General features: G+C 40.6%; 14 non-coding genes across 14 annotated transcripts; 10 read left to right on the top strand and 4 right to left on the bottom strand.

Annotated features, from left to right (window-relative positions):
• Positions 1 to 12,245: 12,245 nt before the first annotated feature.
• Positions 12,246 to 12,317, top strand: trnag-ucc (transfer RNA glycine (anticodon UCC)). The gene has a single exon. It is a non-coding gene; the product is annotated as a tRNA-Gly (tRNA).
• Positions 12,318 to 12,754: 437 nt separating this feature from the next.
• Positions 12,755 to 12,836, top strand: trnai-gau (transfer RNA isoleucine (anticodon GAU)). The gene has a single exon. It is a non-coding gene; the product is annotated as a tRNA-Ile (tRNA).
• Positions 12,837 to 14,920: 2,084 nt separating this feature from the next.
• On the top strand, positions 14,921 to 15,002 carry trnas-aga (transfer RNA serine (anticodon AGA)). Its single transcript has one exon. It is a non-coding gene; the product is annotated as a tRNA-Ser (tRNA).
• Positions 15,003 to 15,200: 198 nt separating this feature from the next.
• On the top strand, positions 15,201 to 15,272 carry trnah-gug (transfer RNA histidin (anticodon GUG)). The gene has a single exon. It is a non-coding gene; the product is annotated as a tRNA-His (tRNA).
• A 504-nt stretch (positions 15,273 to 15,776) lies between these two features.
• trnak-uuu (transfer RNA lysine (anticodon UUU)) lies at positions 15,777 to 15,849 on the top strand. The gene has a single exon. It is a non-coding gene; the product is annotated as a tRNA-Lys (tRNA).
• Positions 15,850 to 17,537: 1,688 nt separating this feature from the next.
• trnas-aga (transfer RNA serine (anticodon AGA)) lies at positions 17,538 to 17,619 on the top strand. The gene has a single exon. It is a non-coding gene; the product is annotated as a tRNA-Ser (tRNA).
• A 198-nt stretch (positions 17,620 to 17,817) lies between these two features.
• trnal-gag (transfer RNA leucine (anticodon GAG)) lies at positions 17,818 to 17,889 on the top strand. Its single transcript has one exon. It is a non-coding gene; the product is annotated as a tRNA-Leu (tRNA).
• A 504-nt stretch (positions 17,890 to 18,393) lies between these two features.
• trnak-uuu (transfer RNA lysine (anticodon UUU)) lies at positions 18,394 to 18,466 on the top strand. The gene has a single exon. It is a non-coding gene; the product is annotated as a tRNA-Lys (tRNA).
• A 1,689-nt stretch (positions 18,467 to 20,155) lies between these two features.
• On the top strand, positions 20,156 to 20,237 carry trnas-aga (transfer RNA serine (anticodon AGA)). The gene has a single exon. It is a non-coding gene; the product is annotated as a tRNA-Ser (tRNA).
• Positions 20,238 to 22,929: 2,692 nt separating this feature from the next.
• LOC130224143 (U4 spliceosomal RNA) lies at positions 22,930 to 23,070 on the top strand. The gene has a single exon (XR_008837218.1). It is a non-coding gene; the product is annotated as a U4 spliceosomal RNA (small nuclear RNA).
• A 655-nt stretch (positions 23,071 to 23,725) lies between these two features.
• Positions 23,726 to 23,807, bottom strand: trnas-gcu (transfer RNA serine (anticodon GCU)). The gene has a single exon. It is a non-coding gene; the product is annotated as a tRNA-Ser (tRNA).
• Positions 23,808 to 23,990: 183 nt separating this feature from the next.
• Positions 23,991 to 24,072, bottom strand: trnas-gcu (transfer RNA serine (anticodon GCU)). The gene has a single exon. It is a non-coding gene; the product is annotated as a tRNA-Ser (tRNA).
• Positions 24,073 to 25,093: 1,021 nt separating this feature from the next.
• trnas-gcu (transfer RNA serine (anticodon GCU)) lies at positions 25,094 to 25,175 on the bottom strand. The gene has a single exon. It is a non-coding gene; the product is annotated as a tRNA-Ser (tRNA).
• A 179-nt stretch (positions 25,176 to 25,354) lies between these two features.
• Positions 25,355 to 25,436, bottom strand: trnas-gcu (transfer RNA serine (anticodon GCU)). The gene has a single exon. It is a non-coding gene; the product is annotated as a tRNA-Ser (tRNA).
• Between the last annotated feature and the right edge of the window lie 2,532 nt (positions 25,437 to 27,968).

Genomic DNA, 27,968 nt, shown 5'->3' on the forward strand with positions numbered 1-27,968 from the left:
TGTTGAGCTATTATATTGTAAATGTAAATAATTGGCTATGACTAATTTTAAATAAATGTTTGGTCATTTTAACTGTTTCTCTGCTTGTTTTTAGTTGGTTGTGTTTTGCTATAGTACATTTAAAAAAAATTAAATAGGCACAAAATGAAATAGTCCAGAAAATAATGTTTCAATAAAGAAACTAATTTGTAGTTTCTCTATACTTAGCAAAATACTTAGCAGAAATGTACTTAAAAGCAAATATATTTAAAATAAAAAAGCCAATAAAATATGTAGTATTAATCAAATATTAATAGTACAGAGTAACTTTTTTACCTGTAAATAAATTATTAAAAACTAAATAAAAAATATTTTCCTTTTGCCCCTTTTTCTTCTCTTCTTTCTCTTTTTCTTCTCTTTTTTTCCTCTCCTCCCTCTCTTCCCTCTTCTTCCCCCTCCGTAACAGACTATTGTTCCCCAACACTCACCAATGTATATAAAGCAGAAATGGGAAAGGGAAGCCAATATAAAAATAACAAATGAGGAATGGTTAACTATTTGGGAAACACAGATGGTCACAATTAATTCAGATTCATGAAGGGAATTTATTTGGACAAATGTAATCAGGTTCTTTATAACACCTGAAATAAAATACTTTCAAAAAGAGATCAAAAAATGGTGAATGCTGGAGAAAATGTGGAAATGTATTGGCAGATCATTTCCACATATTTTGGCACTGTAATATTATACACACCTATTGGCAAGATTTAAATAAATAAATAAATGCAATAATGGGATTGAATCTGGAATGTAATTTTAAAACTGTACCTGGGAATTTAATCTGCAGAAACACCAAACAATGATGTTTATCTTCTTAACACACTACTAACAACTAGCAAAAAGCCATTACAAAGAAATGGCTCAAGGAAGATCCTCCATCTGTAGGCGAATGGTATGATATTGTTAAAGAGGTGTGTGACGTGGAAGTACTGACATTTACCTTGAGACAACAAGACTATAAAATGTCTGCATACAGGGGTAAATGGTTCAGAAGAAAAGTATTGTTTTAATTTCATTGTGGTGTTTTTATTTTATATATGTTTGGAGCCTGTTGATCTTTGACACGTAACCCTTAACAAAATTTTATATAGCAACATTTTATCATCGATAAATATGAAATGTAATGTAAATAAGATTGTATTCGGTGACCTTTGACACTTGTATGTCTTTTTTGTTTCCATGTTCCTTTAAAAATGTCTGTTTGTTTGTGTGTTTGCTTGTTTTTATTGCTGTTTTGTTCTGAACTGTTCTGAAAAAGGAAAAAAACAAAAATGTATCATCATCATCCTGACACAAACTCACAGCGTTCAGCATGTAGTTTTGCTGCTGTTAGATCAAAAACAACAGCTGCCATTCATGTTCATACACTGTAAAAATAATTCTGTAGGTCTGTCTGTCTTTATAAATAATGTCTTACATTTTACACTGAATTTTGTCCAAAATATATTGACTTTTTTTTTCTCTTTTGCTAAAATAAATTCTTATTGTATTTGACTGTATATTATCTCTTTTGAATTAGGCTAGCTGCCTTATTCTCTTCAAAGAGCAGCTCTCATACAGAGCCTGTTATTTTCAGTGTTTTTTCCAGGATATTGTGGATATTTGTGGATTCCTTTATTCTTGCTCTCGGCTGATCACATGGAAAAATTGATCATTGAGTTGTTTTTCCCTGTCATTTTCCTTTTTTTCTTGTTTATTTAAACTATCACACACATAGTGTAATGCCTTGATAACTTCCCCATGCCTTGATAACTTCTTTATAGAATTCTGGAATCCCATTCATCATATTCTCTTTGGGCTTCATCCATAATATATATTCTTGCATTTCTCCACATTTATTTAAAAAATACGTCATCACATCTTTCCATACGTGTTTTTCTTCTTTCCAGTATTTATTTACAGTTTTTATTCTTATGCTTTTCATTCTGATGAGTGGATCAATTAAACCTAACCCCTCTTCTTCTACTTTACCAATTATGGTATCATAAGCTATCTTGGAAGGTTTCCCGTCCCATATAAAATCTAATACAATAGCTTTTATCTTCTTATAAACACTCATTGGCAAACTCACTGTACCTAAAACATACCACATTTTAGATAAAAATAAGGAATTTAAAACTAAAACTTTCCCCTTTAAAAACAAACCTCTTAATTTCCAGAAATGTCATCTTTTTTCCATTCCTTTTAAAACTTCCTCCCACACTAAATCCCTTGTTTCATTTTCATTTTCACCAACCCTTATACCTAAAATCTTCATATTGGTTTTCTCCTCTTTAAATTGGATTTTTTTCTGGTAAAACCTTTGTTTTTCCTATTCTCATGTATTTCGTTTTTTCCTTATTAATTTTTGCTCCTGTTCCTTTACAATATCTGTTTAAAATTTCCTCTGCTTTTTCAATACTTTTAATATCTTTTACTATTAAAGTTGTATCATCAGCATATTGAAATATTTTTTGTTCTAACTCTGTTCCTTTTATACATAATCCTCGTATTTGCTTTTCATTATCAATTGCTAATCCCAATGTTTCAGATACAAGTGTGTATAGTAGTGCTGACATTGGACACCCTTGTCTTATCGATCTTGTTACTTTAAAATCTTTAGTTAAAAAAACATTTACTTTTATACAGCTTGTTATATCTGTATATAAACATTTTATCCATTGTAAATATCTTTTTCCAAAACCAAATCTCTCCATTACATTCATCATATATTTGTGTTCCACTCTATCAAAAGCTGAATCCAAATCTACACTAATTATATATCCTGTTTCTTTTTCCTCTCTCATATACCAGATTATGTCTCTTATATTGTTTATGACATCCGTTATGTCTCTTTTTAGAACCGCATATGCTTGATTTGTTTTGATTATGTTTGGTACAACTACATTCAATCTATTAGCTAAGACTTTCGCTAAAATTTTATAGTCTGTGTTCAGCATACTTAAGGGTCGATAATTTTTTAAGTCTTCCTTGTCTCCATTTCTTTTATAAATCATTTTAACCATTCCTTTTTTTCATACTATTAGTTAACTCCCCTTTTTCAAAAATATCACTGTATATTCTATTTAAAATAGGACTTAAAACATTTTTAAAAACTTTATAAAACTCAACTGGTAGTCCATCTATTCCTGGACTTTTCCCATTTCTCAACTGATCAATAGCTGTTTCTATTTCTAAATCTGTTATCTCACTCTCGCACATTTCCTCGTCCTCTTTATTTAATTTTACTGTTATTTTTTCTAATAAGAAATTTTCATCATTTAAAACTACTCCATTTTCTGTAAATAATTCCTTATAAAATCGTCTAGTTTCCTTTAAAATTCCCTCTTTGTCCTCTACAGTTTTCCCATCTTGTGTTTTTATACATTTGATAATAGCTGCTCTCTGTCTTGTTTTTTCTAATTCCTAAAAGTATTTTGTACTTCTTTCTCCTTCTACAATGTCTTTAGCTCTGCTTCTAATAATTACTCCCTTACACTTTTCTTCTTCGATTTTCTTCAGCTTTTCCTGTAATTCTATTATTTTGTCAACATTTATCCCATTTACTTTACTCATTTCTTCATCCCATTCTTTTCTAATTTGATTTTCCTTGAATTTTTTTTGCCTTTTGTCTTTTTTCTGATATATTTATTGAGTATTCTTTTATTCTATTTTTCAGATTATCCCACCATAAACTTGTTTCTGTTTCAAACATTTCATCATTCACACTATTGATTATTATATTTTCTATTTCCATTTTATACATTTCTATTTTGAACAACTCAGTGTTGAGGATCCACACTCCTGGTCCTTTTTCAATCTCATTAAAATTCATCGTTATCCATATAAAATCGTGATCACTCTCACTATAGGTTTTGTAGAAAACTTTGTTGACATATTGTACTTCTTTCTTCTTACATAAAAACAAGTCAATTCTACTTTGCTGTAAAATCCTATTTACAATTTGTCTTCTTGAAAATTCTCTTTTAATACCATTTTGCTCTCTCCATACATCTACCAAATCACATTTCCTCATTAAATTCTGTAGTTCATTCCTTCCTCTGTCTGTTCTAAAATCCATTGAGTCATCTATTCTTTGCATGGCAACATTAAAATCTCCTAAAAAATATATGTTTTCATTCTTATCTATTAACTTATCTATTTCCTTATAAAAGTTATATTTCTCCTTTTCCTCATTTGGTGCATGTATGTTGCATACTCTAAAACTTTTCCCATTATACATAACTTTTACAATTATAATTCTTCCATTTGTGTCTTTATAGTCTAATTCTACTTTTTCAAAAATCCCTCTTTTTATCAAAATTGCTACCCCTCTTTTCTTTTCTATATCTCCATTACTAAATATTTCCCCATTCCACAATTTTCTCATTTCATTTTTAATCTCATCTTCCCACTTTGTCTCTTGTAAACATAATATATCACACTTTTTTGTCAAACACGTTAATCTTTCAAACTTTTCACATTTTGACAATCCTCTTACATTCAGTGATACCACACATACATTACTCATTAGGATAACTATTGGATAAACCAATAACCACCATTCATTCTGAGTCACTGTCACTTAAACAAATGTTTCTTGCATCTCCTTTTTCAATTTTTTTCCTTCCATTCTTTCTTTAATCTCTTCTCTTCTAATTTTCTGCCGTTGTAGAACAAGTTCAATGTTTAAGCCACTTTTAGATCTTAATTTTAAATACCAGATTGGTATGGCCATAAGCGAGAGCAGACGTCAAGAGTTGGCTATTTGAAAAGAGGCGCAGCACCAGGAGCCGAGCGCAGCTCAGCTTGCATTGACACAGCACCGACAGAAACAACGCCCTTGTCCCCTCAATTGTTTACCTGTGTTTTTTTTGTCCCACCCCTCCCAAATAAGATGAATGTGAGAAAAGACACCAGCAGCAGACCTGTGACACGGGGAAGTGTATTAGATGCCAAATGAAGGAACTCAAAGAGCTTACAGCACCTGGTATTCCCAGGCGGTCTCCCATCCAAGTACTAACCAGACCGACAGAAACAAAGCCCTTGACCCCTCAATAGATTACCTGTTTTTTTTTTTTTTTCGGATTCTGCTCCGGGGCTCCGACAGCTCTTGCTAGGTTAAACCAGCCAAGTCAGGGTACTCACTTCCCCCGAATGGAATCAGGGGAAGTGGGTACAATGACTTAGCTGGTTCCAGAGATCAGAGAGGAATTCAGAGTTTTGTTTTGTTTTTTTCGTATTTTGGGAAGTGTATCAGCTGCCAAATGAAGGAATTCAAAAAGCTTTAAGCACCTGGTAATCCCAGGGGGTCTCTCATTCAAGAACTAACCAGGAATCAAACACAGTCCACAGCAATGAAAGCACCGAATCCTAACCACTAGACCACCAGGGACGGGAGAGCAGATACTTGCCCTCAAGCCTTGCTGTGGGTCTCCACACAAGTATGCTGCAGCTGCTCTGACAAAAATAAATCCAATGCTTGTAACCTCCTCCTGGAGAGGAGAAAGTCTCAGATGGATCACAGTTCTTCTATGGAGGGACTGTCACATGCTCCTATCGACACCACAACGTGCCATAATAACAAAGCACAGCATGCGTTGAATGAACTCTGTATTGACAGAGCTGTGTCCTTATTACAAGCAACAAGCTAATGATGACAAGATAAGGAGATAGGGCCAGTGGTGCAGTGGATAATGCGCCTGACTATGGATCAGAAGACTCTAGATTTGACTCCTGGCTGGCTCGCTCTGGTCTTTTTGCTTTGATGTCAGTCAGTGCACTGCGGGCGCCTTTCGCCCCCCACTGGAGCTGTTCAGTTCCACTCTGGAGTGAGTCAAGTTTAAGTGGCCGCCAGCACAGAGCCCGTGGGGTGCTCTTCTGGTTTCAAAGGATGCCCCAACTGCAGTTTTTTAATAACGTCTACTACAGCTACACCAACCGTAAACCCAGCCTACTTGTTACAAAAGTCCATACAACTTAGAAATCACCCAGCAAACTTGCAGCGTAATCTCTTCCACTTTTAATTCTCTGAGCTGCAGCAATACCTAAGTGCTCTGATAAAACATGCATAAAAGAAACTATGGCTTTTAACCTCCTCTTGGAGAGAAGAGAGTCTCCGACTCTGGATCTCAGGTCTTCTATGGAGGGACTGTCAGGAATCCTGTAAGAGCATCCCATCCACACAACGTCTTATCATAAAACAAAGCAGAATTTGTGGTGACGCAACTCCACGTTGACAGAGCCTTGTCCTTGTTTCAAATGCTAACAAGGTGCTGAACAGAGTGCCAGTGGCACAAAAGATAATGCTTATGACTATGGATCAGAGGATTCTAGCTTACGGAAACCATGAGACTGTGTATGAGAGAGTGCGTAAATGTATGATTGGTACTTGTGCAAGAGGGGCAGTGAAGTTTGCTTTTTGCCCTTTCATTCCTGTACAGTTCGCATTTATCTTCATCGCTAAAGCTCAAATGTTGACAAGGTAAGCAGACAGGACCAGTAGTGCAATGGATAATGTGACTGACTACGGATCAGAAGGTTGTAAGTTCGACTTCTGGCTGGCTTGCTTTGGTCTTTTTGCTTTGCTGTCAGCCAGTGCACTGCGGTCGCCTTTCCCCCCGCTGGACCGGTTCAGTTCCACTCTGGAGTGAATCAAGTTTCTGCGGCCGCCAGCAAAGAGCCCGTGGAGTGCTCCCCTGGTTTCAAAGGCTGCCCCAACTGCTGATTTTTATTAACGTCTTCTACAGCTACACCAATCGTAAACCCAGCCTTCTTGTTGCAAAAGTCCCTACAACTTAGAAGTCACCCAGCCAACTTGCAGCGTAATCTCTTCCACTTGTTAAGTCTCTGAGCTGTAGCAATACCTAAGTGCTCTGATAAAACATGCATAAAAGAAACTATGGCTTTTATCCTCCTCTTGGAGAGAAGAGAGTCTCCGACCCTGGATCTCAGGGGTTCTATGGAGGGACTGTCAGGAATCCTGTAAGAGCATCCCATCCACACAACGTCTTGCTATAAAACAAAGCAGAATGTGTGGTGACGGAACTCCAGGTTGACAGAGCCTTGTTCTTGTTTCAAACAATGTGCTGACAAGGTGCTGAACAGAGTGCCAGTGGCACAAAGGGTAACGCTTATGACTACGGATCAGAAGATTCTAGGTTCGACTCCTGGCTGGCTCGCTCTGGGCTTTTTGCTTTGATGTCAGCCAGTGCACTGCAGTCGCCTTTCGCCCCCACTGGAGCTGTTCAGGTCCACTCTGGAGTGAGTCGAGTTTAAGGGGCCGCAATCACAGAGCCCGTGGGGTGCTCCCCTGGTTTCAAAGGCTGCCCCAACTGCTAGATTTTTATTAACATCTACTACAGCTACACCAATCGTAAACCCAGCCTACTTGTTGCAAAAGTCCCTACCACTTAGAAGTCACCCAGCCAACTTGCAGCGTAATCTCTTCCACTTGTAAGTCATTGAGCTGTAGCAATACCTAAGTGCTCTGATAAAACATGCATAAAAGAAACTATGGCTTTTAACCTCCTCTTGGAGAGAAGAGAGTCTCCGACCCTGGATCTCAGGGGTTCTATGGAGGGACTGTCAGGAATCCTGTAAGAGCATCCCATCCACACAACGTCTTGCTATAAAACAAAGCAAAATGTGTGGTGATGGAACTCCAGGTTGACAGAGCCTTGTCCTTGTTTCAGACAATGTGCAAACAAGGTGCTGAACGGAGTGCCAGTGGCACAAAGGATAACGCTTATGACTATGGATCAAAGGATTCTAGCTTAGCAATCGTAAACCCAGCCTACTTGCTGCAAAAGTCCCTACCAGGCCCAACCCTGTCTTTCTTTCGAGTTCAGATGAGATATTTTAATTTTTTTTTTATTAAAATCAAATATTTACATTTTTACAAAGAAATGATTACATCACACAAAAATCACATGATACTTACAACACTCATTATTAGACTTCATATTTTTCCCATAACCAACTTAAAATGTTGTCCTTGTATTCAACCATTATGTTCCCTTTTACCATTATTTCTATAAATACATCCTCCTTTTCTTGTACTATAAAATAGTTGAATATCAATTTTACAGCTATCTCCATTCTGTTTTTAAACATACGCCATATATCCACTCTCTTCCCATCATGTTTAGCCATATTTCTCCTTATCCAAATCACATACTTAGCAATTGTTATACATAGATTAAAAGCATACATACCACATTCATTTTGACCAAATACATATTTTTTTTCCCAGTTCTTTTGTTCATCCACATATATGTCCCCTATTAACGATTTAGCAATTTTCTTAAATTTTACCATAATTCCTCCAACTTTTCACAATAGAAGAACAAATGTAATAAACCTTCCCCTTCCTTCATAAACACCTTACACATTATATCTTGTTCAATTCCCATTTTACACAATCTAATTTCTGTTAATATGCAATTATGTCTCAATAAATAATTACAATTTTCTAAAATTGGTTCCATATATTTCATTCTGACATTTCCCCATATTTCTTTTTCATTTAAATCCTCATATCTTTCCTTCCAGTAGTTGAATGCTATAGGTCTTATAAAAGCCTTTGATCTAAAAACAACATAAAAACTCTTAACTGTACATAAGCTCATATTGATCTTTTCTCCATTTTTCTTCTTAAAATAGACCTCTGGTAAATCTTCCTTATCCCGCAACTCATTTTTTTTCAATTATTTCAATCCAATCTTTTGGTATTGCTTTTTTCAAATCATGATATTGTCTTTGTAATTTCGTTTTAACAACTCTTTTATAACCATCCTCCACAGCATCTACAATTGTAATGGTACAAATCCTTTTATCACTTCATATAATACATCTTTAACTTGTCTTAATCCTCCATTCCACCTTTCCTTAAAATATATATTTTTTCCTTCATTTAAAATATTTGGATTCTGAAAAAGTGGTTGTTCTACAATCTGAGCCCTTCCTTTTGGTATAATAAACACATTTTCTAAAAAAAATTCACCCCATGATTCTAAGACCTCAACATAAAAAGGCAAACCTGCTATTATCCATTTTTTTTTCATTTTCATCCATAAAACATTACATCCCATATCAAAATGTCCACATTTCTTCAAATAATAGTCTAACACACTTTTCCAAATCACATCCATTTTCCCTTCCAAAAACCTTTGAATAATCTTAATTCTTAATGTTTTCTTTTTTAAAAAGCTATCTAAAAGTCCCAGACCTCCTTCTTTTACCTCCACAATCAAAGTATTATAAGCAGTTTTGGCTCTTCCATTTCCCCACACAAACTTTAAAACTACATCCTTAATTTTTTTATAGTATACTTCAGGCAATGCAGTTACACTTAACACATACCAGACCTTTGACAACATTAAAGCATTTAAGATTAATACTTTCCCTTTTAACGTCAAATTTCGAGCTTTCCAAAATCTAAGTCTTTTCTCAATTCCATTTAAAACTCCCTCCCAATTTAAATTATCTGCTTTATTAGAATCCATCCCCACCCAAATTCCCAAAATGTTTGTATGTTGCTTTTCTTCTTTAAAGGGTATGTTTGGTCTAAAATTCTTTAGATCTTTTTTGTCCCCTTTTCCTTTGTATATCATTTTTATCATTCCTATTCTCATCTTTTCACTCAATAATTCTTTAATAAAAACCTCTTCACAGATCTCTTTTAAAATCGGTACTAAAATATCTTTAAATTCTTTATAAAATTTATTTGTTATGCCATCTACACCTAGACTTTTCCCTGGCATTAATTGCTTAATAGCCACCTCTATTTCTTCTTTTTGAATTTCTTCATCACAAAATTTTTTGTCTTCTTCTGTTACCTTTAATTTGATCTGTTTTTTTTTTTTTAATATTCTTTCTCTTCTTCATTTGTTCCTTGTTTTTTGAACATATCACTATAAAATTCTTTACTGTTTTTAAAATCCCCTCAGTTTCTGTTTCTACTTTCCCCTCTTTATTTAATACCTCTTTTATTAATTCAGCTCTTTGCCTATTGCTTTCCAAATTAAAGAAGAATTGTGAAGATCTTTCTCCTACTGCATATTTTGCTTTACTTCTTATTATTGCACCTTTGCATTTTTCTTCTTCTATTATTTTTAACTTATCTTGTAACCTTACAATTTCTTCAATATCTTCGTTTCCCTCACCTTCTGTCCCTTTTCTTAACTCTTTATCTAGCTTCTTTCTTATTTCATTTTCTTTTTGTTTTTTCATACATTTACTATATTCTATTGAAATTGTTTTAACCTCCCACTCAGCCATTGCTCCTCCCAGTGAATTATCTTCCATTTCATCTCGATTTCCCGCATTACTCTCTGTATTCTCAATAATTACTTTCTCAACTTCACCAATCTTTCCCAACTCTGTTTCATCCATCATTTGACTTGCTTCCTTAACAGTCTCTGGGATTTGTGTAACATTTTCTTTCTCCATCCAACACTCACATCTTACTATCACCTTTCTGCAATCCAGGCATTTCACTGCATCGCAATCCCTTGCGAAATGTCCTTGCTCCTCACACTGAAAGCATTTAAAATCAGGACAGTCTTTAAACACATGTCCAGGACCCATACACAAGCGACAAGTTTTCATTTGACGGTCATGCATAATTCGGAAATATTGTGTTCCTTCTTCAGTATCAAATTTTGCACTGTTTGGGAGTGATATCACCTCCTTCGGGAATTTAACCCTTAAATACCTTGTACCATCTGCAATGTCTGTACCCGGATACATTCGCCCTTCTGATATCAGATGCAGGTGTTACTCCCCTAAACTTAAGTTTATCCAGAATTTCATCATCTCAATATAAGCCGGCAAATGTATAAAATATACAATATACTTCTCTTACTTGTAAGTGTCTTACTTCACAATTCTTCCCTTTTATCATGAGTCCATCTTCCAAATCCTCGCCGTCCTCTTAACTTGACAGAGTTATTTCACATTCCTTTTCCTTTCTTGGTCTTACAGTCAGAACCTTCCCTTTTCCTATCTTCTCAGTCAGAGCCTTTATGATGTCTTCTGCTCTAGCATCATTCACTTCTGTCATATGAACAATCACTGTAGCTTCTTTAGTATAGATCCTTTTATCGCCCATTTGTCCGTGTCCAAAGTGTTGTCCTACTTCCAGTCCATTATCCAGTTGCCCTCTTCGTTTTCTATCCATGTCCATATCTTTACGTTTGAGTTCTTCCACATTTGCACTCATAACAGAACACAAACTTCCCAGACAGCAAAGTGCTGCTGGGAAGTGGACAAAATTATCAAAAAAAAGAAAAATTAAAAAAAACTCAAACTTTTTCTGAAAAAACAAACAAACAAAACAAAAATCGAGTGATCCTTTCTCACTCTCTGCCTACCACTTCCTTTGCTGCAAGTGCACTATTGCCCTCTAGCATTCCAGGGTGGTACGGCTGTAAGCGAGAGCAGCTGTCAAGAGTTGGCTATTTAAAAATAGGCGTATTCACGTCGAGGAGGCAAGAGGAGGGTTGAAAACTGGGCTTGGACAGCTTTTTCTTCATTAATATTCCTTAATTCTTCATCAGCCTTCGACTGGTCATCAGCAGTAACATGAACAGTGCACAACAGAACGTTATTAGCATGTTTTGCAGCAAACAAAGCACCCCATTCAATCTTACACATAGCCCAGCTTTTACTCCACAAAATGTCAGCTTGCCCTTTCATGAGCTGCATCCAGTCAACCCTTGCAATGACATTCAAACCGGGGGAGCTCATTACAGTGAATACTGGGTGACAGAAGATGAGAACTCCACCACTGCAGAGTGAAATTATTGACCTCTGTTTTTTTTTTTGGTGAGGTTGTACCTTCGAACGCTTTATCCAACCTCAAAGTCAGAAAGAGATGGCATCCATACTTGACTTTTTTTTTCGCTCACACAAAGAACTCCTCGGTCGAAAGCTATCAATTTCTACACTTCTGCGAGAGGATGTCTACAAGCGTTGGTAATATAGTGGTGAGCATAGCTGGCTTTAAGTAGATTCCCAGCCAATGTATACCTTTTGGCTGCCGTAACATTACATGGCCAGGCGCCACTCTTGTGAAGATGTCCCATGACATGTGGGTAGATTAGTGCATCTTGAGATGGTTGGGATCCATATGCTGGACATGTTTTTCAGTGCAGAACCAAGACAAACGAGGGCCTTGGTTGAAAGCATTCTTTTTGAGCTCTTCTGGCACGAGACATCTGCAAGCAGTGGTGGTATAGTGGTGAGCACAGCTGCCTTCCAAATAGTTGACCCGGGTTCGATTCCCGGCCATTGCATTTCCTTTGGCTGCTGTATATATCACTTAGTTCCGTTGCCACCATTGTGAAAGGCAACAGCCAAAAAGTAAAAGACAAAAAAGGGCCTCCCCGTCGGGGAATCGAACCCTGGCCTTCAGCGTGACAGGCGGAGATACTGTCCACTATACTAACGAGCATCTGCAGCGTAAGAGGACACTTAGGAGGAGTAAGAGCTCCTCTGGCAAGAGACGTCTGCAAGCGTTGGTGGTATAGTGGTGAGCATAGCTGGCTTCCAAGCAAAAGCCATTTGCACGTAGCTGTAGATCACTGTCTAGGCAATAGGAACATAGGTAGGTGGGACAAGTAAAATTGAAGGATGTTCCTGCAAAATGTTATGTCGTCTGTACCGAAAATAGCTGCAAATACATACTTACGTGCCATAGTCCAGCCCCCATCTGAAAAGTGGCTAAATATATGATGAGTTGGCCGAGTGGTTGAGGCGATGGACTGATAATCCATTGTTCTCTGGATGCATGGGTTCGAATCCCATCCTCGTCATTCATTTAAGAGAGCCTGGTGCTTTCGTGGAAGTTATCTTACTCACACCATCTTCGTGCTTCGAAGCATGTCATGGCAAAATTGAAAGTCATCTTAACCGAACATAATTGCAGAAACATACATATACAAATAATAAAAATAATAAATTCCATCCTGGTCATTCGTTTAAGATAGACCGGTGTCTACGTGGAAGGTAACTTACTTGCACCCTCTTCGTGCTTCGTACACCAACAGCAACCATAAAACCAACCTCACAGTAACCTGTTGTGTTTTAGCAACATCTAAACCAACCACAAGTCCAAACCCCACCTCACGGTAAACTTTTGTAGCTCAGTCGGTAGAGCATCAGACTTTTAATCTGAGGGTCCAGGGTTCAAGTCCCTGCTCGGGCGTGTAAGGCTCTTCTTGTGGAGCCACAGTTTTTGCCAGTGAGCTATCGCTTGCTGAAAGTTTCATCTGGATGCACAACACGTGTACTAGGCATGAGGACATGGAGAGCACAGGCAGTCTTGTAGTTGCGGCCGAGTGGTTAAGGTGATGCATTAGAAATCCGTTGGGGTCTTCTCGCGCTGGTTCGAGTCCTGCAGACCACGTGCTCGTCCTCTTCCTTTTTACACTTGCAACAGTCATCAAATGTTTGCATTTCCAGCATTACTTGGAAAAGCGTCGTGCTGGTAGGAGGAGAAAAACAACAGCGTGCGCTCACTGAACCGAAAGGGGACAAATCAGAGGGAGGAACATGTCCGCACAGGGACCACGACGGCTGTCTGGTAACTCGCCGTGATCGGATTGTGGTTAGTACTCTTGCATTGTAGCCGCAGCAACCCCGCTTCGAATCAGGGTCACGGCAGGATTCCTTACTGGTGACATTGGCATCACGCCCCCCTCTTGCCACCTGTTTTGTACAGCCCACTTTTCAGTGCACGCTGCTACTGTGACACGTCACAAGCTGCTTAAATCTAAGCTAATCCCCCAGTGATCCCGGATAACTCAGACGGTAGAGCGTCAGACTTTTCATCTGACGTTCCTGGGTTCAAGTCCCTGTTTGGGTGTGTAAGCCAACTTTTGTAGAGCGTGGAGGATTCGGATTTCTACCTTCCTATCCATCTCAGCATGAATCAACGTTTATCCTTTCCTCATCATCTTGTTTCTCATTATTTTTATATAATTATTTGATTATCTGAATGAGTAATTAACTTTGAATTGATTTTAACTAATGAATAAGTTAACACATTGCTTAATATAAGAACGTTCAGTGCGTTTGCCTGTCTCTTTATAACTTTTTCAGGAGCCACCAAACTAAGTCAGAGGTCACGGAGGCCTTGAGTGGAGCTGAGGGCTGAGGACCGGAAGCAACTGTCTCCGTTGTTATTTCTAAGAGTTAATACTATCTAAAATGTCTTAAGGGATCTTGCTGTTTTTACGGTTAATTCTTTTAAGGTGATTCTACTTTTTATTCAAGATAGACTTTGTGTAGTAAGGATATAACTGCCTGAATGTAGATTATACCAGTCTTTAACCAGTTTTGATAAAGACGGCTGAGACTACACTCAGCCTCGGATAAGAAACAGATTATTCTTTAAGTGTGTGTGTTCTATTTGATTGTGGATCCGTTTCATAGGTCTGGAGTCAGCTCTGAACAGTCTAGTGGATGTCTGACGTTTATGCTTGAGATACTGTTCAGAATTGTACGCACGCACCCCACGTGGACATTTTCCTAGTCTATCTGTGTTTTATCCAATCAGGTTAGAACACCTATATGCGTGACGCAGTTAATGACCTTATGTGAGAGTAAAATTGTTATTGATTTGTGATTGTAAGCAGAGCGGCCTAGGAAGTCATGGCGAGTGTTGAAGCTGGCTTCTGCTGATGTAACTGCAAACTATCTTCAGTAACCTTTATTTATTTATATAAATCTCTGACTCCGGCTCTTCTTCGTCTGACAGACTGGTCATTCTTCGGGTTAAACTGCATACCATCCCTATAAGCGACATCTATTGCTGGTGAGCTCTTGCTTGCTCTACATGTCATCGGGCAGCACGACCAATGCGCCAGGCAAGAGCACAATGGAATGGTCAAGCTTCGTAGTCGTGGCCGAGTGGTTAAGGCGATGGACTAGAAATCCATTGGGGTCTCCCCGCGCAGGTTCGAATCCTGCCGACTACGTCCAGGCTGCGCGCAGGATTTAGTTTGCGACTTTCCTTGATTGTTTGCAACCCCAGTGTTTCTGGGGAAAAGGGATGTGCTGGTAGGCAAAAGCAACAAAAATAAAACCGCAGCGCATGCAAACTGACTGCCCTGGGGGCCCTCCATTTTCAAAGACGTATGACAGAGAGCAAGGCTCCAGCGGCTGTCCCGTAGCTCGCCGTGATCGTATAGTGGTTAGTACTCTGCGTTGTGGCCGCAGCAACCCCGGTTCGAATCCGGGTCACGGCATGCTTTTCAAGGTGGCATTGACGTTGCACTCTGTGATGCCATCCGTAATCTCCAGCCTCCTTTTAGTGCAGGCTGTGCTAATGGCACGTCCTGAATGTTTACGTTTCCTAAAGTGTGGAAGACTAGGGATTCGATATGAGCAGCGGGTCCTTTGATGCCAGCATGCTGTGTAGGTAAGCATTGATCAAGTCACGCTTCTAAGGCATGGAAGGAATCGTTTCAATGGTTAAGTCTCCATTTATTGCCACAACAACAGAAAGACCTTCTGCAGTTGTCATTGATCTTTTTGTCTCCTATATGACATTGAGTCCAAACTACTGTGTTTTACTGACGTCTACACCTACAACAACCATAAACCCAACCTCACAGTAACCTGTTGTGTTTTAGCAACATCTACACCAACCACAAGTCCAAACCCCACCTCACGGTAAACTTTTGTGTACCGTAAAGGTCTGCGCCGACCACAACCCTAAACCTTGCCTACTTGCGAGGCAAAGCCATGGAGCCCGGGTAGCTCAGTCGGTAGAGCATCAGACTTTTAATCTGAGGGTCCAGGGTTCAAGTCCCTGCTTGGGCGTGTAAGGCTCTTCTTGTGGAGCCACAGTTTTTGCCAGTGAGCTATCGCTTGCTGAAAGTTTCATCTGGATGCACAACACGTGTACTAGGCATGAGGACATGGAGAGCACAGGCAGTCTTGTAGTTGCGGCCGAGTGATTAAGATGATGCATTAGAAATCCGTTGGGGTCTTCTCGCGCTGGTTCGAGTCCTGCAGACCACGTGCTCGTCCTCTTCCTTTTTAAACTTGCAACAGTCATCAAATGTTTGCAATTCCAGCATTACGTGGGAAAAGCGTCGTGCTGGTAGGAGGAGAAAAACAACAGCGTGCGCTCACTGAACCGAAAGGGGCAAATCAGAGGGAGGAACATGTCGCACAGGGACCATGACGGCTGTCCGGTAACTCGCCGTGATCGGATTGTGGTCAGTACTCTGCATTGTAGCCGCAGCAACCCCGCTTCGAATCAGGGTCACGGCAGGATTCCTTACGGTGACATTGGCATCACGCCCCCCTCTTGCCACCTGTTTTGTACAGCCCACTTTTCAGTGCACGCTGCTACTGTGACACGTCACAAGTGCTTAAATCTAAGCTAATCCCCCAGTGATCGCGGATAACTCAGACGGTAGAGCGTCAGACTTTTCATCTGACGTTCCTGGGTTCAAGTCCCTGTTTGGGCGTGTAAGCCAACTTCTGTAGAGCGTGGAGGATTCGGATTTCTACCTTCCTATCCATCTCAGCATGAATCAACATTTATCCTTTCCTCATCATCTTGTTTCTCATTATTTTTATATAATTATTTGATTATCTGAATGAGTAATTAACTTTGAATTGATTTTAACTAATGAATAAGTTAACACATTGCTTAATATAAGAACGTTCAGTGCGTTTGCCTGTCTCTTTATAACTTTTTCAGGAGCCACCAAACTAAGTCAGAGGTCACGGAGGCCTTGAGTGGAGCTGAGGGCTGAGGACCGGAAGCAACTGTCTCCGTTGTTATTTCTAAGAGTTAATACTATCTAAAATGTCTTAAGGGATCTTGCTGTTTTTACGGTTAATTCTTTTAAGGTGATTCTACTTTTTATTCAAGATAGACTTTGTGTAGTAAGGATATAACTGCCTGAATGTAGATTATACCAGTCTTTAACCAGTTTTGATAAAGACGGCTGAGACTACACTCAGCCTCGGATAAGAAACAGATTATTCTTTAAGTGTGTGTGTTCTATTTGATTGTGGATCCGTTTCATAGGTCTGGAGTCAGCTCTGAACAGTCTAGTGGATGTCTGACGTTTATGCTTGAGATACTGTTCAGAATTGTACGCACGCACCCCACGTGGACATTTTCCTAGTCTATCTGTGTTTTATCCAATCAGGTTAGAACACCTATATGCGTGACGCAGTTAATGACCTTATGTGAGAGTAAAATTGTTATTGATTTGTGATTGTAAGCAGAGCGGCCTAGGAAGTCATGGCGAGTGTTGAAGCTGGCTTCTGCTGATGTAACTGCAAACTATCTTCAGTAACCTTTATTTATTTATATAAATCTCTGACTCCGGCTCTTCTTCGTCTGACAGACTGGTCATTCTTTGGGTTAAACTGCATACCATCCCTATAAGCGACATCTATTGCTGGTGAGCTCTTGCTTGCTCTACATTTCATCGGGCAGCACGACCAATGCGCCAGGCAAGAGCACAATGGAATGGTCAAGCTTCGTAGTCGTGGCCGAGTGGTTAAGGCGATGGACTAGAAATCCATTGGGGTCTCCCCGCGCAGGTTCGAATCCTGCTGACTACGTCCAGGATGCGCGCAGGATTTAGTTTGCGACTTTCCTTGATTGTTTGCAACCCCAGTGTTTCTGGGGAAAAGGGATGTGCTGGTAGGCAAAAGCAACAAAAATAAAACCGCAGCGCGCGCAACCTGACTGCCCTGGGCGCCCTCCATTTTCAAAGACGTATGACAGAGAGCGAGGCTCCAGCGGCTGTCCCGTAGCTCGCCGTGATCGTATAGTGGTTAGTACTCTGCGTTGAGGCCGCAGCAACCCCGGTTCGAATCCGGGTCACGGCATGCTTTTCAAGGTGGCATTGACGTTGCATTCTGTGATGCCATCCGTAATCTCCAGCCTCCTTTTAGTGCAGGCTGTGCTAATGGCACGTCCTGAATGTTTACGTTTCCTAAAGTGTGGAAGACTAGGGATTCGATATGAGCAGCGGGTCCTTTGATGCCAGCATGCTGTGTAGGTAAGCATTGATCAAGTCACGCTTCTAAGGCATGGAAGGAATCGTTTCAATGGTTAAGTCTCCATTTATTGCCACAACAACAGAAAGACCTTCTGCAGTTGTCATTGATCTTTTTGTCTCCTATATGACATTGAGTCCAAACTACTGTGTTTTACTGACGTCTACACCTACAACAACCATAAACCCAACCTCACAGTAACCTGTTGTGTTTTAGCAACATCTACACCAACCACAATTCCAAACCCCACCTCACGGTAAACTTTTGTGTACCGTAAAGGTCTGCGTCGACCACAACCCTAAACCTTGCCTACTTGCGTGGCACAGCCATGGAGCCCGGGTAGCTCAGTCGGTAGAGCATCAGACTTTTAATCTGAGGGTCCAGGGTTCAAGTCCCTGCTTGGGCGTGTAAGGCTCTTCTTGTGGAGCCACAGTTTTTGCTCAGTGAGCTATCGCTTGCTGAAAGTTTCATCTGGATGCACAACACGTGTACTAGGCATGAGGACATGGAGAGCACAGGCAGTCTTGTAGTTGCGGCCGAGTGGTTAAGATGATGCATTAGAAATCCGTTGGGGTCTTCTCGCGCTGGTTCGAGTCCTGCAGACCACGTGCTCGTTCTCTTCCTTTTTAAACTTGCAACAGTCATCAAATGTTTGCAATTCCAGCGTTACTTGGGAAAAGCGTCGTGCTGGTAGGAGGAGAAAAACAACAGCGTGCGCTCACTGAACCGAAAGGGGCAAATCAGAGGGAGGAACATGTCGCACAGGGACCACGACGGCTGTCCGGTAACTCGCCGTGATCGGATTGTGGTCAGTACTCTGCATTGTAGCCGCAGCAACCCCGCTTCGAATCAGGGTCACGGCAGGATTCCTTACGGTGACATTGGCATCACGCCCCCCTCTTGCCACCTGTTTTGTACAGCCCACTTTTCAGTGCACGCTGCTACTGTGACACGTCACAAGTGCTTAAATCTAAGCTAATCCCCCAGTGATCGCGGATAACTCAGACGGTAGAGCGTCAGACTTTTCATCTGACGTTCCTGGGTTCAAGTCCCTGTTTGGGTGTGTAAGCCAACTTTTGTAGAGCGTGGAGGATTCGGATTTCTACCTTCCTATCCATCTCAGCATGAATCAACGTTTATCCTTTCCTCATCATCTTGTTTCTCATTATTTTTATATAATTATTTGATTATCTGAATGAGTAATTAACTTTGAATTGATTTTAAATAATGAATAAGTTAACACATTGCTTAATATAAGAACGTTCAGTGCGTTTGCCTGTCTCTTTATAACTTTTTCAGGAGCCACCAAACTAAGTCAGAGGTCACGGAGGCCTTGAGTGGAGCTGAGGGCTGAGGACCGGAAGCAACTGTCTCCGTTGTTATTTCTAAGAGTTAATACTATCTAAAATGTCTTAAGGGATCTTGCTGTTTTTACGGTTAATTCTTTTAAGGTGATTCTACTTTTTATTCAAGATAGACTTTGTGTAGTAAGGATATAACTGCCTGAATGTAGATTATACCAGTTTTTAACCAGTTTTGATAAAGACGGCTGAGACTACACTCAGCCTCGGATAAGAAACAGATTGTTCTTTAAGTGTGTGTGTTCTATTTGATTGTGGATCCGTTTCATAGGTCTGGAGTCAGCTCTGAACAGTCTAGTGGATGTCTGACGTTTATGCTTGAGATACTGTTCAGAATTGTACGCACGCACCCCACGTGGACATTTTCCTAGTCTATCTGTGTTTTATCCAATCAGGTTAGAACACCTATATGCGTGACGCAGTTAATGACCTTATGTGAGAGTAAAATTGTTATTGATTTGTGATTGTAAGCAGAGCGGCCTAGGAAGTCATGGCGAGTGTTGAAGCTGGCTTCTGCTGATGTAACTGCAAACTATCTTCAGTAACCTTTATTTATTTATATAAATCTCTGACTCCGGCTCTTCTTCGTCTGACAGACTGGTCATTCTTTGGGTTAAACTGCATACCATCCCTATAAGCGACATCTATTGCTGGTGAGCTCTTGCTTGCTCTACATTTCATCGGGCAGCAAGACCAATGCGCCAGGCAAGAGCACAATGGAATGGTCAAGCTTCGTAGTCGTGGCCGAGTGGTTAAGGCGATGGACTAGAAATCCATTGGGGTCTCCCCGCGCAGGTTCGAATCCTGCTGACTACGTCCAGGATGTGCGCAGGATTTAGTTTGCGACTTTCCTTGATTGTTTGCAACCCCAGTGTTTCTGGGGAAAAGGGATGTGCTGGTAGGCAAAAGCAACAAAAATAAAACCGCAGCGCGCGCAAACTGACTGCCCTGGGGGCCCTCCATTTTCAAAGACGTATGACAGAGAGCGAGGTTCCAGCGGCTGTCCCGTAGCTCGCCGTGATCGTATAGTGGTTAGTACTCTGCGTTGTGGCCGCAGCAACCCCGGCTCGAATCCGGGTCACGGCATGCTTTTCAAGGTGGCATTGACGTTGCACTCTGTGATGCCATCCGTAATCTCCAGCCTGCTTTTAGTGCAGGCTGTGCTAATGGCACGTCCTGAATGTTTACGTTTCCTAAAGTGTGGAAGACTAGGGATTCGATATGAGCAGCGGGTCCTTTGATGCCAGCATGCTGTGTAGGTAAGCATTGATCAAGTCACGCTTCTAAGGCATGGAAGGAATCGTTTCAATGGTTAAGTCTCCATTTATTGCCACAACAACAGAAAGACCTTCTGCAGTTGTCATTGATCTTTTTGTCTCCTATATGACATTGAGTCCAAACTACTGTGTTTTACTGACATCTACACCTACAACAACCATAAACCCAACCTCACAGTAACCTGTTGTGTTTTAGCAACATCTACACCAACCACAAGTCCAAACCCCACCTCACGGTAAACTTTTGTGTACCGTAAAGGTCTGCGCCGACCACAACCCTAAACCTTGCCTACTTGCAAGGCACAGCCATGGAGCCCGGGTAGCTCAGTCGGTTATTGCTAGGCGGTTGCTAAGTGGTTGCTAAGGTGTTGCTAGGTGGTTGCTATGCGGTTGCTAAGGTGTTGCTAGGCGGTTGCTAGGGTATTGCAAGGTGGTTGCAAAGGTGTTGCTAGGTGGTTGCTATGCAGTTGCTAAGAGGTTGCTAGGCGGTTGCTAAGGTGTTGCTAGGCGATTGCTAAGGTGTTGCTATGTGGTTGCTAAGGTGTTGCTATGTGGTTGCTAAGGCGTTGCTAGGTAGTTGCTAAGGTGTTGCTATGTGGTTGCTAAGGTGTTGCTAGGTGGTTGCTAAGGTGTTGCTAGGCGGTTGCTAAGGTGTTGCTAGGCGGTTGCTAAGTGGTTGCTAAGGTGTTGCTATGCGGTTGCTAAGGTGTTGCTAAGTGGTTGCTATGCAGTTGCTAAGGTGTTGCTAGGTGGTTGCTAAGGTGTTGCTAGGTGGTTGCTAGGTGGTTGCTAAGGTGTTGCTAGGTGGTTGCTAAGGCGGTTGCTAAGGTGTTGCTAGGTGGTGTCTATGCAGTTGCTAAGGTGATGCTAGGCGGTTGCTAAGGTGTTGCTAAGGTGTTGCTATGTGGTTGCTAAGGTGTTGCTAGGTGGTTGCTAAGGTGTTGCTAGGCAGTTGCTAAGGTGTTGCTATGTAGTTGCTAGGTGGTTGCTAAGGTGTTGCTAAGAGGTTGCTATGCGGTTGCTAAGTTGTTGCTAGGCGGTTGCTAAGGTGTTGCTAGGTGGTTGCTATGTAGTTGCTAAGGTGTTGCTAGGCGGTTGCTAAGGTGTTGCTAAGGTGTTGCTAGGCGGTTGGTAGGCTGTTGCTAAGATGTTGCTAAGGTGTTGCTAGGTGGTTGCTAAGGTGTTGCTATGTGGTTGCTAGGCGGTTGCTATGTAGTTGCTAGGTGGTTGCTAAGGTGTTGCTAGGCAGTTGTTAAGGTGTTGCTATGTAGTTGCTAGGTGTTTGCTAAGGTGTTGCTAAGCAGTTGGTAAGGTGTTGCTATGTGGTTGCTAAGGTGTTGCTATGTGGTTGCTAAGGCGTTGCTAGGTAGTTGCTAAGGTGTTGCTAGGCGGTTGCTAAGGTGTTGCTTGGCGGTTGCTATGTGGTTGCTAGGAGGTTGCTAAGGCGTTGCTAGGCGGTTGCTTAGGTGTTGCTAGGTGGTTGCTAGACGGTTGCTAATTTGTCGCTAGGCGGTTGCCTACAAGACATTGTGCCCAGAAGCCTCTGAATTATTAAGCCGGGCCTGGTGATGGGAAGTTCAGATTTTTAAAGCGGATGTTAGGACTCAACATTATGTAGTCAGCAATAGAAACTTCAGTCAGTTAAAAAATCACCATGATCTGAAAAATGTCTTACAGTAAAGTTTTGCAACCCAAAACACCAGCGAAGAAACTCAACACAGAAAAAAGTGTGGAGTCCCATGAAGGAGATGGAGACTGTTGTTTTTTGTTTACCTTTTAATTAAAGTTGTTGCACGTCCACTGGTTCCTGCCTCAAAATGAGTGAATTTGAGCCACATGCACATTAAGGAAGCGTTCAGAAAAAAACAAAACACCAGCGAAGAAACTCAACACAGAGAAACATAAACACCTACTGCCAGCTAGCGTTTCGGAAGTGTATTGCAGAGCAACAGAAACTTTTCTCTGCCGTTCAGCGTTGTGACTCCGCCCCCTTTACCAGATTACCCACAATTCTCTTCTCCCAGATTCACATAAGTAGTGTATACTTTTCTTTAAGTAAAAATGAAACAATGTATAAGTAATTATTTTTGGACAAATCAATAACCTGTTCTGCTGACACAGCATGCACTCATTGGTGCCAGAGGGCTGATTGCTGGCAGTTTAAAGTTTGATGCCACCTTGTCGTTGCATGTCCAGATTGGTACACAGAAGAGTTCATAGCTGTTACAGCTATTCTTTCGCAGAGGCAATATCGTAGCCTATGAGGTCTATCCGAGGCGTGATCATTGCTGGTTGAAAACTTTACCCAATACCTCGCTGAGATGACTTGAAATACAGTCAGCTCTGGCAATTTTTGTCAGCCTTTCAGTAGGCTTAATGTTCTGTTGAAAAGGATAGCTGTGCTTCTGTTTCTTTAACATGTTGCAACTTTTGTTGAGCTCCTAAACATGCAGCAGGCTGGATTAACCTGTACCGTAACGTTCTTCAGAATGCAAGCAGAGTGCGTGTAAGAAACCTTCCATGGAAGCACCAGGCTCTCTAAAATGCTAAAGCAATTGAACCCACACAGACGGAGCACAGTGGATTAGCGGTCCATCCCTGCCGGAGGCTGGATTAACTGTTACCATAACATCCTTCAAAACGCTAAGAGGGTGCAAGTAAAACACCTTCCACGGAAGCACCGGGCTCTCTCAAACACCAGAGCAAATGAGCGACGAGGATGGGATTCAAACCCACACATGCAGTGCACAATGGATTAGAAGTGCATCACCTTAACTACTCGGCCACCTCATCAGCACAATCGATTAACAGTCCGTCGCTTTAACTACTCGGCCACCTTGTCACAAATGTTCTCGCTTTCCTGACGGAGGCTGGACTGTGGCACATATGTGTATATGTATGTTCTTGCAACTATTTTGCAAAAATATTCGGTAAGATGACATTCAATTTTGCCATAACATGCTTCGAAGCACGAAGATGGTGCGAGTAAGATAAGTTCCCCGTAAGCACCAGGCTCTCTTAAATGAACGACGAGGATGGGATTCGAACCCATGTATGCAGAGCACAACGGATTAGCAGTCCATCACCTTAACCACTCGGCCACCTCGTCATGCATATAGCCACTTTCCTGATGGGGGCTGGACTTTGGCATATATGTATGTATTTGCAGCTATTTTCGATACAGATGACATTAAATTTTGCAGCAACATCCTTCAAAATGCTAAGAGGGCGCATGTAATACACTGAAAATCCACTGCATCACTGGGATCTCTCAAATGCCAGAGCATTTGAGCGACGAGGATGGGATTCGAACCCACGCGTGCAGAGCACAATGGATTAGCAGTCCATCGCCTTAACCACTCGGCCACCTCGTCACATACGTTGACACTTTACCGATGGAGGCTGGACTGTGGCCCGTGTATGTTTTTGCAACTATTTTCGGTAAGATGACACTCAATTTTGCCATGGAGTCCCATGAAGGAGCTCCGCATGGAGACTGTTGTTTTGTGTTTACCTTTCAATGAAAGTTGTTGCACGTCCACTGGTTCCTGCCTCAAATGAGCGAATTTGAGCCACATTGCACATTAAGGAAGCGTTCAGAAAAAAACAAAACACCAGCGAAGAAACTCAACACAGAGAAACATAAACACCTACTGCCAGCTAGCGTTTCGGAAGTGTATTGCAGAGCAACAGAAACAGTGCGCAGAAGTATAAGTGCACGGCTAGGCGCAAGGCTTGCGCCGTGGATCACGCTGATCACTTGACACAGAAGTATAAACCAGGCTTTATTGTTCAACATTAACTGCAACATGTTTCTTCTGGTTTTGTTGGAGAGAAACTAGACAGAATGCCTGAGTCTAAAAACGGCAGCATCGCTGACCTTGGATTTCTGTCAAAATATGGTTTCAGTGCCCTTGCATTCTTCATTACCTTACCCCAATGCCTGTACAGCCCAATAAATACATTCCAATCTCATCCCTTTTCTCTGCCCTTCAGCATTGTGACTCCGCCCCCTTTACCAGATTACCCACAATTCTCTTCTCCCAGATTCACATAAGTAGTGTATACCTTTCTTTAAGTAAAAATGAAACAATGTATAAGTAATTTTTTTTTGGACAAATCAATAACCTGTTCTGCAGACACAGCATGCACTCATTGGTGCCAGAGGGCTGATTGCTGGCAGTTTAAAGTTTGATGCAACCTTGTCGTTGCATGTCCAGATTGGTACACAGAAGAGTTCATAGCTGTTACAGCTATTCTTTCGCAGAGGCAATATCGTAGCCTATGAGGTCTATTCGGTAAGATGACATTCAATTTTGCCATAACATGCTTCGAAGCACGAAGATGGTGCGAGTAAGATAAGTTCCCCGGAAGCACCGGGCTCTCTTAAATGAACGACGAGGATGGGATTCGAACCCATGCATGCAGAGCACAATGGATTAGCAGTCCATCGCCTTAACCACTCGGCCACCTCGTCATGCATGTAGCCACTTTCCTGACGGGGGCTGGACTTTGGCATATATGTATGTATTTGCAGCTACTTTCGATACAGATGACATTAAATTTTGCAGCAACATCCTTCAAAACGCTAAGAGGGTACAAGTATCACACCTTCCACTGAATTACCGGGATCTCTCAAATGCGAGAGCATTTGAACGACGAGGATGGGATTCAAACCCACGCGTGCAGAGCACAATGGATTAGCAGTCCATCGCCTTAACCACTCGGCCACCTCGTCACATGGGTTGCCACTTTACTGATGGAGGCTGGACTGTGGCACATATGTGTACGTGTATGTTTTTGCAACTATTTTCGGTAAGATGACACTCAATTTTGGCATAACATGCTTCGAAGCACAAAGAGGGTGCAAGTAAGTTACACTGTAAAAACAATTCTGTAAAATTTCCGGAAAAATACTGGCAGCTATGGTTGCCAGAACTTTTTTGTAAAAAAAATACAGAATTTTTCTGTAAAAATTTTTTTTTAGAAAAATGTTGTATTTTTAACACGAGTAAATTTTATTCATTAACTGATGCAATCAGTTACAATCATTTACAAGCCTTTGAGTTAATTATTTATATTTGCAGAAAGCAACTACGTTTTAATTGGCATTTACTGGCATTAAAATCAACATTTTAAATGTCTAAGTAATATATCTGAGCATATTGAGAACCATCGTACATCAGTTCACTACAAAAACTTTTTAAATAAAGTCATTAAATGCATTATTGTGTTCATGTGTGACTGTAATTAACAAACAGACTTTCACTGCATTAGTAACTACACAGTTACCTTTAAACAAAAGAAGATGCAGCATAACATCAGATTCTCTGAGTTCATCTTGGACTTGCACACAGATGCTAATATCCTCCACAATGGTGAAACAAAAATTTTACAGTATTTTGCTGTTGTTTTTCCTGATTTTACAAAAAAATACTGGCAGCTGTGGTTGCCAGTAATCTACTGTTTTTAACATTTTACATTCGTAAATTCAATCTACAGAATTTTTCTGTTAAAATACATTCCACAGTCTGTATTTTTCATTGAACAAATTTAACCCCTTAAATCGCAAAACAAAATCCTCACAAGTGTCCTCACTACAGAGGGTTGAACACTCAGACAGTGATGAATTTAATGAGATAAATAAGTGTCTAATTAAAGGAGGATTAATAATTATTGATGAACAAGTGTTAACAAGCAGAATCACTGAAGGAAAGAACAACAAGACCAAATAACACAAATTACAGCCAAAATCAAAGATGAAATCAACTGAGGATAAAACTCTAAATAAAAATAATAATTAATAAAAATAATTACACAATAAAACTTTTATTTGCCAAGATCTCAGCAGAGATCATTAAACAACTCCACAAACATCAGGAGCTTCACTTATTACTGACCTCTGACTGTTTCTGTCACATGAACAAAAGCTCTTAATGAAATTTCTGTTGTTCATTTGAAGTCACCATGACAGAGGACAGAGCCTGCTTAAAGCTGCGGTCACACTTGACTCTTCCTCCCATAGACTTCCATTCACATGCACATGAATGCGTCAAACCGGAAACACAAGGTCATGCATCAAGTTTCGCAGGTTGCTGCAGTGCAAAGTTCAAGCTTGGTGAACTCTAACCTGCAAAATCGCATCACTTGATTGCGTGAGACCAATCGTGATCAAAACATGACCTCTCTGAACAGAAATTTATTGCATGGAGCGGTCGCTCGCTTTTTTTTTAATGTCTAATCATCTTGTTTAATCCCACCCCTTTTCGCAGCGCCACACGACAGAATTTCGCACACACAAAGCCCGGTGTGACCGCAGCTTCAGTCCGGCTCTTTAACTTCTTGATTTAAAATAGTTTACACTCTGGTTGCAATAATTAATTATGTTAATCACACTAATTGTATGGCATAAAAAGCCAAAACAAACATAAAATTAAGTGTGATGAGATTAACTATCATATCAAAGCCACCCTTGAATTGTTGTTAAATAACATCTTAAGTGTGAGAATTGAATTCACTACATAACTGAAACCACTGGAACTTCAGCAATCAATGACATTTTAACAGGTCTAAATACATCAGTCATGAGAATGTTTGAACTATATCGCATAACTTGAAAACACACAGATGTCAACAATTAGTCTTTGAATCTCAATAATGGTGACAAACAAAAAAACAACAATCAAATAAAAAACACAACCCAGAACAATACAAAACAATCTACTGAAATATTACACCCCAAAAACAAAATAAATGAAAGGCAAAGAAAGAAATGTTAAAGAGCCCATATTATACATGAAATAGGGTTTTATTTAGGTTTTAAGGGTCTCTAACAACAGTCTAATATGCATGCAAGGTCAAAAAACACTTTGATGGTCTTATAATCTGCATTTATTTTTACCTAATTATCCCAGCGACTCCCATATGAATCGTTCAGCGATTCATTTGTTCCCAAACCCCTCCTCAGCGCGAAGCTAATCTGCGCTGATTGGACCGATGACAGCCTGCTGCGATTGGTCGACACGGACTAGGCTTCAGCGAGAGACAGAGTGAAATGCCCAGCTGCTAATCTACAATATAAAAGTAGTCACAGTGCATACACGCTTCATAGTGGATTTTGGCTGCCAGTGGGTGAATGTAAACACAGACGATGGACTAGAAAATACTGACGACTAACTATTTTATTGAGCAAAAAGTCCAAGAACTGGCGAGGAGATTTAGCCTGTCACAGTCTCCTTGCTCTTTTTACACACACACACACACATACTTG

This window comes from Danio aesculapii, chromosome 4, assembly GCF_903798145.1.
Source record: "Danio aesculapii chromosome 4, fDanAes4.1, whole genome shotgun sequence".
In the NCBI taxonomy this organism is placed as follows: Eukaryota; Metazoa; Chordata; class Actinopteri; order Cypriniformes; family Danionidae; genus Danio; species Danio aesculapii.